The following is an 11,376-nucleotide window of genomic DNA, read 5'->3' as shown; positions in this document are numbered from 1 at the left end:
AGTGAGGTAAACTTTTTCAGTTTCCCTCCAATCCTTCTTATGACTTAAGATCTCTTTCATGAACTTGGCATAAGAGGGTATTTGCTCAAGTGCTTCTGCAAATGAAATCTTTATTTCAAGAGTCTTGAGATAGTCTGCAAAGCGAGCAAATTGCTTATCCTGTTTTGCTTGGAGGAGTTTTTGAGGATAAGGCATTTTGGCCTTTTATTCCTCAACCTTAGTTGTTGCAGGTTTATTACCTGTAAAAGTGGGTTGGGAAGCATTTTTAGAAGGGTTGTTATCAGCACTTGTATGTGACTGATCCCCCACTGGCGTTTGAATGCCAGGGGTGGAAGCTGGAGTGGCGTTAGACGCCAACTCCTTATCTGTTACTGGCGTTTGAACGCCAGAACTGTGCTCCCCTTGGGCGTTCAACGCCGGATTCATGCTTGTTTCTGGCGTTGAACGCCAGGAATGAGCATGGTTTGAGCGTTCAGCGCCAGCCTTATTCCTCTCTGGGATCTGATTGTCCTCAGAGGGATTTTGAGTAGCCATTTGTTCATTTCTTGGCTTCCTGCTGCTTTAAAGTGAGGTATTTAATGTTTCTCACTTCTTAATTGAACTGCTTGGTACTCTGTTATTTGTTTTGACAGTTGCTTTTCTGTTTGCTTTAACTGTACTTCCATATTCCTGTTAGCCATTCTTGTTTCCTGTAGTATTTCCTTGAATTTGGCTAGCTGCTGAGTTAGAAAGTCTAATTGCTGATTGAATTCATTAGCATGATCTACAGGACTGAGTTCAGCAGTTACTGTTTTAGCTTCTTCTTTCATGGAAGATTCACTGCTTAGGTACAGATGCTGATTTCTGGCAACTGTATCAATAAGCTCTTGAGCTTCTTCAATTGTTTTTCTCATATGTATAGATCCACCAGCTGAGTGATCTAGAGAAATCTGAGCTTTTTCTGTAAGCCCATAGTAGAAGATGTCTAATTGCACCCACTCTGAAAAAATTTTAGAGGGGCATTTTCTCAGCATCTCTCTGTATCTCTCCCAAGCATCATAAAGAAATTCATAATCTCCTTGTTTGAAGCCTTGGATGCTCAGCCTTAGCTGTGTCATCCGTTTTGGAGGACCGAAATACTGGCAGTTTTGCTGCACCATGATAATGAGTTGAGGATTCAACTCAAAGCTACTAACTCCAATGGAGGGTATACAGATACTACTCCCATATGAAGCAGTAGTGGGGTTAGCATATGACCCCAGAGTCCTCCTGGACCGTTCATTTCCACTTAGTTCCATGATGGAGCAAGGGAGATGGTATAGATGTTGATATTGTTTATTTTATTTTATTTATTATATAAAGAAAATTGATTTTTGAAAAAATAAAATAAAATAAAATAAAAACCGAAATAAAAATAAAAGTAAAATAAATAAAGAAAGAAAATTAACAATTAAAATAAATATTTTAAAAATTTTGAAATTGAAATCTGAAAAAAAAAATTTCGAAAATATAGTTTAAAACCAGTTAGAAAAGATATTTTTTTTTTGAATTTTGAATTTTATGATGAAAGAGAAAAACACATAAAAGACACAAGACTTAAAAATTTTTAGATCTAATGCTCCTTGTTTTCGAAAATTTTGGAGGGAAAACACCAAGGCACACCAAACTTAAAAATTTTAAGATCAAAACACAAAGAAGACTCAAGAACACTTTGAAGACTCACAAGAACACCAAGAACAAAAGGAAGAACACTAAACTTAAAAATTTTTTTAGAAATCAAAAGAATTTTCGAAAATTAAATCAAAATTGGCAAGAAAACACCAAACTTAAAGTTTGGCACATGATTAAATCAAGAAAAATTATTTTTGAAAAAGATTTTAAAAAGAAGATACCCAATTGCCAAGAACATAAGCCAACGCTCTAACCAACTGAGTTATAAATGTAACACTTGTTTTGAATAGGTATATTTGGATTATTCCTTTTGGAAGACTAATGATTTGGAAAAGAACAAGAAAAACAAGAAAAGGCACAGAACAAGAAAAACTAAAAAGCAAACAAGAAAAATAAACAAGAACAACTTAAAGATCAAAGAAAAGAAATTCGAAAATTTAAAAGAAAAATGTAAAATATGCAATTAACACCAAACTTATAACAAGACACTAGACTCAAAGAAAAATTAAAAATTAATAGAGAAAAATAATATTTTTGAAAAGAAAATAAAAGACTCTGACCCAATTGCCAAAATCTTCCTAATCTAAGAAATAAAATAAACCTTTAGTTGTTCAAACTCGAACAATCCCCAGCAACGGCGCCAAAAACTTGATGCACGAATTTGTAATCCGTACAACTAACCAGCAAGTGCACTGGGTCGTCCAAGTAATACCTTACGTGAGTAAGGGTCGATCCTACGGAGATTATTGGTTTGAAGAAAGCTATGTTTATTTTATTAATCTTAGTCAGGATGCCAATAAGATTATTTGGATATAATTGTAAGAAGTAAAAGTGTTTGGAATAAGTAATTGTTACTTTATTAATGGAGGATATGTTGGAGTTTTGGAGATGCTTTGTCCTCTGAATTTCTGCAATGTAATATTCAACTCAATTGTTTGTAAAGTTCCATCCATGGCAAGCTGTATGTAGGGTGTCACCATTGTCAGTGGCTACTTCCCATCCTCTCAGTGAAAACGGTCCAGATGCTCTGTCACAGCACGGCTAATCAGCTATTGGTTCTCGATCATGTTGGAATAGGATCCATTGATCCTTTTGCATTTGTCATCACGCCCAGCAATCGCGAGTTTGAAGCGCGTCACAACCATTCAATCCTTGAATCCTACTCGGAATACCACAGACAAGGTTTAGACTTTCCGGATCCTCAAGAGTAGCCGCCATCAGTTCTAGCTTATACCACGAAGATTCTGATTAAGGAAGCTAAGAGATGCTCATTCAATTTGATGTAGAACGGAGGTGTTTGTCAGGCACACGTTCATGGATTGAGGAAGGTGATGAGTGTCATGGATCATCACCTCCTTCACAATTAAGCGCGAATGAACATCTTAGATAGGAACACACACACGTTTGAATGGAGAAATAGAAACAATTGCATTAATTCATTGAGACGCTGCAAAGCTCCTCACCCCCAACAATGGAGTTTAGAGACTCATGCCATCAAAGTGTATAAAATTCAGATCTGAAAATGTCATGAGATACAAATTAAGTCTCTAAAAGTTGTTTAAATAGTAAACTAATAACCTAGGTTTACAGAAAATGAGTAAACTATGATGGATAGTGCAGAAATCCATTTCTGGGGCCCACTTGGTGTGTGCTGGGGCTGAGACTTAAGCTTCTCACGTTCCTGGGCTGTTTTGGGCATTCAACGCCAGGTTGTAACCTGTTTCTGGCGTTGAACTCCAACTTGTAACTTGTTTCTGGCGCTGGACGCCAGACTGCAACATGGAACTAGCGTTGAACGCCAGTTTTTGTCGTATATCTTCGTGTAAAGTATGGACTATTATATATTGCTGGAAAGCCCTGGATGTCTACTTTCGAACCCAATTGAGAGCGTGTCAATTGGACTCCTATAGCTCTAAAAATTCCATTCCGAGTGCAGGGAGGTCAGGATCCAATAGCATCAGCAGTCCTTTTTCAGCCTAACTCAGATTTTTGCTCAGCTCCCTCAATTTCAGCCAGAAAATACCTGAAATCACAGAAAAACACACAAACTCATAGTAAAGTCCAGAAATATGATTTTTGCCTAAAACCTAATAATATTCTACTAAAAACTAATTAAAACATGCTAAAATCTACATGAAATTACCCCCAAAAAACGTATAAAATATCTGCTCATCAGTGACCTTGACCTTCGCCCAGTGATGAATCCATATTTGATGATGATTTTTTGTGGAAAGTCAATGGATTTCATCATATAAACTTGCACTTATTCCCTTAAATAGCATGCTTTTGAACTTTCCTCCTAATTTTGCTTGGTTATGAAAACAAGCTCTTTTGTGCCTAATTTGATCAATTTTAAAATTGTACGTGACTCGTGATTTGGGTGGATTGGAGGCCCATTTCTGAATCCATTTAGCTCATATTGAAGGAAAAAGGAGGAGGATAGCATAGAATAACATTAGGGTAGCTTATGAGTAGTAGTAGCAAGCTTTAGTATAGTTTTTCTCTAAGTTTTTCATCATCTCTATTAGGGTTTATACTAGGGTTTTACATTCAAGTTCCATTTCCAATTTTGATCTTGGATTTTTCTTGCTTCCATTATAAGTATGTCTTTGTTACTATCCTTTATAGCTACATTGTTCTTACTTTTTCTTATAATTCAAGTTATAGTTCAATTTAACTTTCTTTTGCAATTTTAATTTCTTATTGATGAATTTGATGATTGATATTTGTTATATGCTTTCTTGAGTTGTTATTGTTGATTGAGATCATTTGTTGCTTTTAGTTTCAAGCATTATCTCAATTTTCCCATGTTTAATCTTTTCGCCCACCAAGTGTTTGACAAAATGTCAATTATGATTTTGGGCTAGTTTTCTATCTCTTGGCTTAGAAAAAGTGAGCAATTGGGTTCCTAGAGTTGGAATGTCCAACATTTAGTATCAATTCTTTGATTGTTAGTTGTTCTTGTTCCCACTAATGCTAATTTGTTGCTGTGACAATTAGCAAGCAATTTAGGATTTGTGGGTTAAGAACACTTATGCTTATTTAAATTACTCTCCGATGTGATGGTTAATCAAGTGAGATTAATCCATTCCAATTGTCATAGTTGTGGTTCCAACAAAGAAAGGACCCTTAGCTCACTCCAAGCCAAGATAACTTTTATGTTTTAAATATTTCATACACATTTACATTAATCTCTTTTATACCTTACTTGTCTATATTGCTTAGTTAGTTCTTTAATTTCTTTATTAATTTATTTATTACAATTTTTTTATGTTCTTTTATTTCTTCATACGTTTATCTTTTCATTGAGAACCCTTGATCATCACAACCGGAATTGTACACTCATTAGTCTCAAGTGTCCTTGGGAGACGACCCGGGAACTAAACAATCCTAGAATTGAATTGGTTTAAATAGTGACATCTTTGAATTCACATTTGATTTTGGGCATTGCTTGTTGGCTTGGAATTATACTTACAACGCTAAATCTTCTTGAGATAAAATTCCTATCCGACAGTTTTGCTACACTCATCACCCAGCGACGCATACGCGTGGCTGACGCGTACGCGTGACGAGTGGCACGTGCCTCACTAAAGTGAAATCACTGAGGGAAATTTCTGAGCTGATTTCTGGCCCAGTTTTGAGCCCAGTATGCAGATAAGAGGCTGGGAGTGAAGGAGGATGGGGGGAGCACTTAGATTAGTTATGATAAGCCTTTAGTTAGTTTTCTATAGAGAGAAGCTCCCTCTTCTCTCTATAATTAGGTAAGGATTAGGTTAAAATTTCTTGGTTCTAGGTTTAATTTCTTGTTTTCATCTTGTTTTCTTTACAATTTCTTGTTCTATTATCGTGATTTCCCTATTTCCTCTTGTTAATTTCTCATTTTGGTTACTTTTTATGTTGCTGAACCCTTGTCAATTTCAATTTCCTTTAATGCAATTTGAAGTATTTCATGTTAATTTTGCTTTCTTTAGTTGTTGTTGTTGATTTCTTGTATTGGGTAGTAGTAGATTTCATTAATTCTTGAAATTTATGATGCTTTCCTTTTATGCCTTCCAAGTATTTGATAAAATTCTTGGTTGGATTTTAGAGTATATTTTTGGGTTCTTGGCTTGGGATGATAAATTAGGTGACCTTGAGTTGCTAATGTCCAAGTGATTGATAATTGGTGTTCATTGACACTAGCTTTCACTAAGTCCATTAGTGAGTGGCTAAGACTTATGGACTAGGATTAATGTAACTCATTTAACTTTCCTTTAATTGTTGGAGGATGACTTAATGGGATTAATCCTTGCAATTATCATATTGAGGTTAGCAACAAGGATAGAGATCCTTAACCATCAACCCTTTCCAAGAATTTTTTACCATTTGAGACGTGGGTCGGATGAGATTGCTATCTTGGTCTTTGCTTTCCCTGTCGCTATTGAGGAAAGAGCGAAGACATGGTTTTACACTCAACCTAATAAAGTGGTTAAAAATTGGGACTTACTACGGAGAGAGTTCTTAGATAAATTCCCCCCACCCGAGGTGACCGATCAATTGAGGAAGGAAATCTCTTGCATTATACAAAGTAACATAGAGACACTCCATGAGTATTGCGAGCATTTCATGAAGTTACTTGATTCCTGTCATCATCACCAGATAGATAATTTGGTTTTGATAAGCTACTTTTGTCAAAGTTTCAAGCCTCAAGACATGATCTTCCTATATGCCTCTAGTAATGGTTCCCGTGTAAAGTATTAGATGGTGGAGGAAGCGTGATAAACCCCATTTGTAGGGTTTATCTTGTGTTGAATTTAGAGCATTTTGTTAACTGATGAGTCAGAATTCACTACCCACATATAATGAATCCGTTCTTTGGCAGGTGCACCAATTATCGTGAAGTAATAACCCACAATGGAATGGGATCATGTCCACAGAGATTAATTGGATTAAGCAAGCAATAGTTGATTGATTATTCTAGTTAGACAAGCACAATTGAGTGATGAGCACAAGAAAATGTAAATGACATAAAAGTAAAGGAAAGCAATAAAGTGCACGAAAGTAAATGGCAAGGAAAGTAAAGTACAAGAAAAGTAAAGTGCTGGAAAGTAAATGACCATAAAGTAAATAAGAAAGAAGAGATAAAACAAACATTGGGATCAAGAGATATTGCATTCTCCGGATTAATTGATTTCATCTCATCTTCAATCATGCAACGCATTGACCTCTTGGCAATCATGATTGATTGAGCCCCAATTCCTTGGTGACTCAATCTCTCAAATCTTGATCAATAGCCAATTCCTTGGTATAATTACTCATGAGAAGAGATGAAGCTTGTTCCCTGATTATACCACACATCCTCATATGTCCAAGTAGAGGGAGGATTGTATGTCACCATATCCAAACACCAAAACCCAGATCCTACTCAAGTGTGAGAAAGGATTTCAAGCATGGTTTTATGATTCCTTTTCCAAGGTTCCCATAAAACCCAAATACATTCAATCTCTTTTCCAAGATAATTGAATGCTAGAATGAAGAACGAAATCCCTTCTAGTATATCAAAGAGAGATGAAGAGAAGAAGAAGAATAAAAACAATCAATCCATTGAAAAACAATAGAGCTCTCTTTCCCAATGGAAAGAGTTAGTAATTCATAACTAAAATATTTACAAGTAAGAAAATGGAAGAGGAGAAGAGAATGGTGGGAAGGAGGATCCGAAGACTCGCTCCTCCAAATGTGTCCAGCCTAATAGATAGCTCTCTAATTCTATGAAACTAAGGCCTTTATATAGGCTTTCCTAAATTACAAACTTAAATGAAATTAAAAGCAAATTATAATGAAATGAAAATAAACTATTCTAGATAATTCTTGTGGCCTTGATTGGTTGACAACTATGGCTTGAAAGAGAGTTGGAGTGGGCTTGATTGAAGGTTGTGAGTTGAAGGAAGAAGTTGGCGTGTGGTTCCAAGTGCCACTCCCACTTGATTTTGCCCTTTAGAGTATGACCCACTTTGTAACGTTCAAAGTATGGAGTTTTTTGGTCCTTAAAATAAATGTCCACTATGAAGTATTATATATGGTTGGAAGGCCCTAGATGTCAGCATTTCAACGCTTTTAGAATCAACTCATTTGGACCTCTGTAGCTTAAGTTATGCCCATTTGAAGGTGACTAGGTCAGTCTATCAGGTAGCCCGGCGTGCCACGCCCACTTCTGGCGTTCCACGCCCCATATATTGTGAAACTAGTGTGCCACGCCTTCAATAATACACCAAAATCTCCTCTCTGGCCATTTGAACTGGCGTGCCAAGCCCAAGACTCCATGTGGCACGCCCATTGTATGAAAGGCATGGCGTGCCACGCCTTCGATATCAAGTGGCATGCCCAGGTTTTGCAACGCTAAAATAATGGCCTTTATCACCTTTAATTTTAATGTCCATCCTAGAGTGTTATATATCGTTGGAGAGCTCTTGATGTTAGCTTTCCAACGCCACCAAGATAATCTCATTTGAAGATGAAGAGGTCAGCTTGGTAACTCTGCAGTGACGTGTTTTTCTCCTTGTGATTTCGGGGTAACTATCTTCCTCAATTATAATGTCCATTATAAAGTGTTATATATGGTTGGAAATCTCTGAATATCCATAGTGGGGCTCAAAATTACTCCTCCAGAATTTAAGCCTGGCGTGCCATGACCAAGACACCAAGTGGCACGGCATCTTTGAGATCTTGGGCTCACAAACTTGGCGTGCCACGCCCATAGCTCCAAGTGGCACGCCCAGGTCATAATTGAGGTTGGCATGCCACGCCTTCGACATCAAGTGGCACGCCCATGTTGAACTCTTCAATCTCCCTTGGTAGAATGCTGGCTTGGCGTGCCACACCCTGAGCTCCAAGTGGCACGCCCATTATTGAGAGTTGGTTCAAAAGCTTGGCGTGCCACGCCCAGAGCTTCAAGTGGCACACCTGGCTTCACACGCCCATCTTTATTTGTTATTTTCTTCCCCTTTTGTTGATCTTTTCACCTAAAATTCAACACAGACCCATTTCAAAGCAATGTACCATAATATATATCATTTGGTTCATGAAATTATGTAACGACCCAATTTCTAGAATGTCATGATCATACCGAAAGTAAGGCATTACCAACCTGCTTTCCTTTTTCAACTATTTACTATTGAGCCTTTAGTTTGATATCGTGATTAAGTTTTATAGAAAATTCGAGAAAAAAATTTGTTTTTGTTTATTAAAATCAGATAGCGAACATCACCAAGTGATAATAATCATAAACTTATTAATAATAATAAACATTATACAAGAGAATTTAAATAAAATTCAGATACAACTCCGATCCCTCTATATCAAATTAAAACTAAAGCAACAAAGGCGAGGGAACTCTATGAAAGAAACTCAAGTCATAACCTTAACTCGTAAATAAGTTCTATAATCGCCCGCAGCTTCAAACGGAGTCTTCGAACCTATGTCACTAAAAGGGTGAAAATTTATGGGGTGAGAACAACCCACACGTTCTCAGTTGGGAAAGGGAATGCCGTAAAAGTAATGATTAACATGCAAATAATTAACATACTCAAGGAAACTATATTTTTATTAAAACCTTTTTGAAAATACTACTCTTGGTTTTACTTTAGCTAGTTAATTACCTCTTTCAAAATCTCTAAACTCAAAACTAATTCGAAAATATAAAAATTGGTCACATTAACAATTTATCAGCCACAAACAGCATTGCTCAATCACTACAATAACTAAATAAATCAGCAACATAAGTAATATAGCCGAACCAAAATTTACAAATATCACTCCTCAATACTTTACTAAGTTCACAACATCAACAAAAATATTCAGTCAAACACACAAGCAAGTCACCAAGACAAATAGTATAATCACAAGGGAAAAAGATAAGCAACACAATCAAATGCAAATGCGCAAACAAGGATGATGCATGCCTAGCCCTAATGCAGGTAATGAGCTCATCTGTCGGTTTCTATCCCTCTCCCGACGTAACCCAACATTACTAGCCGGATATGGCTTTCCTGTTGGCTATACCCCTGTGTACATGAAATAACCCCTCTACCACCACAGGGTCCACTGCACGCAGGAAATAACACATCTGCCACTGCAGGGCTGTATGTCGACACACCTTCTGTATTCAGAAAATAACCCCTCTGCCACTACAGAAATGGAACAAGTGGTCACGGTACTTCTGTAGCAGGAAATAACCCCTCTGCCTTACAGAAATAAAATATGGATCTGTACCATAAGAAAGCATTCTCAATGGTCACACCATCATCTATCTGACTGCCTCACTGCAGCAGATGATCATACACGTATATCTGGAGTTGCCTTAATGCAACAAATGAATAAACTCATCTCTTGGGTTGCCTCAAGCAACAAATGACCTTTCAACAGGTCCTCTGCTTTTTATTCACTTTTATAATCATAAATATGCAAGCGGGACAAAACCCACGTCCTTGCCAACAATTTCATAAACTGAATACCTTTCCTCAAAAGAATCAGTGTAATTATCATCATAAGTTATCATTATCGTTATTCATCTCCAGTTACATATTCTTATACAATATCTCTCTCTTTCTTTGTTCAATTATACTATACAAATTCCATCATACTATACAAACATTATATCTTTCTCTTCTACAACATCTTAGCTCAAACCACTTCTCTTTATCATTCGAATTCAAATATTATAAAATTCACCAAACTCCTGAAAAGTGATCATTTATTTCAAGCCCAAAACATAACTATTTTTATATTAAATTGAATTCAAAACAATTCCTTTCTTAAATAAATCAAACCTGAATCATAAACCTTTCCTTAGTAATTCAAATTCAAATAGTATAATTCTTTTCTTACCTAAATAAAATTCAAAACATAATTCATTCTATTATCAATGAATTAACTCTAAATAAAATAGTTCTCGTAATAAATTCAGCCCATGCATAATACTTTAATCAATAGATAAAACTTAAATAATGTAACTTTCCAAATCCAATTCTTATAAAATAATGTTTCCAAGTAAAACCTCAGATTTTACAAAATTTCGGCAGCACCTCCCCTAAAACTCGGACTTAGTCACCCTTACGGGTTCCCTCTTTCTCAACAAATCTCCAGTTCTTTTATCAACAGTTTTCACAATAACAGAATCTCAATAATCATCACATCATAAATCAGTTTGAAAACCAACATCCTAACATTAATTAAAATTAGAGTTTTCATAAACCATTCTTTAAAAATAAACCAGCCCAACTTTAAGAATTACAAGTTTAATCACCTGTGCCATGCACGTGATAAGATTGAATAATCTAAAATCAATTTTAGTAATCTACTTTCTTCAATAAATCAGACATATATATTCAATATGACCATAAATAATCTAGTAATACTTAAATCTACCAACAAAGTTTTATATGTTGGTTTACTGTGAAGTAAGAAAATATCAAAATCAGCTCAAACTAAAGAACAAATTAATAGAGAATCCTAATGTAGAAAGTTTTGTAATAAATAATAAATAATTTAAACCTACTGAATAACAATTTAATGCTATCTTTTGATACCTGCAAAATATATACATGAAACAACACCGTATCAATGTTTGTATATAAAATTATATGATTAACGTAATTATAAAGTTGTTTGTCAAGAGAATAAAATTATACGAATTTTAATGATAATTTTAATATTTTCAAACTATTAATGTACAATAAGAATTCATCTATT

The sequence above is a fragment of the Arachis duranensis genome, chromosome 1 (genome assembly GCF_000817695.3).
Source record: "Arachis duranensis cultivar V14167 chromosome 1, aradu.V14167.gnm2.J7QH, whole genome shotgun sequence".
In the NCBI taxonomy this organism is placed as follows: Eukaryota; Viridiplantae; Streptophyta; class Magnoliopsida; order Fabales; family Fabaceae; genus Arachis; species Arachis duranensis.
The sequence above is the reverse complement of the archived record's forward strand: the minus strand, read 5'-3'. Positions refer to the sequence as shown.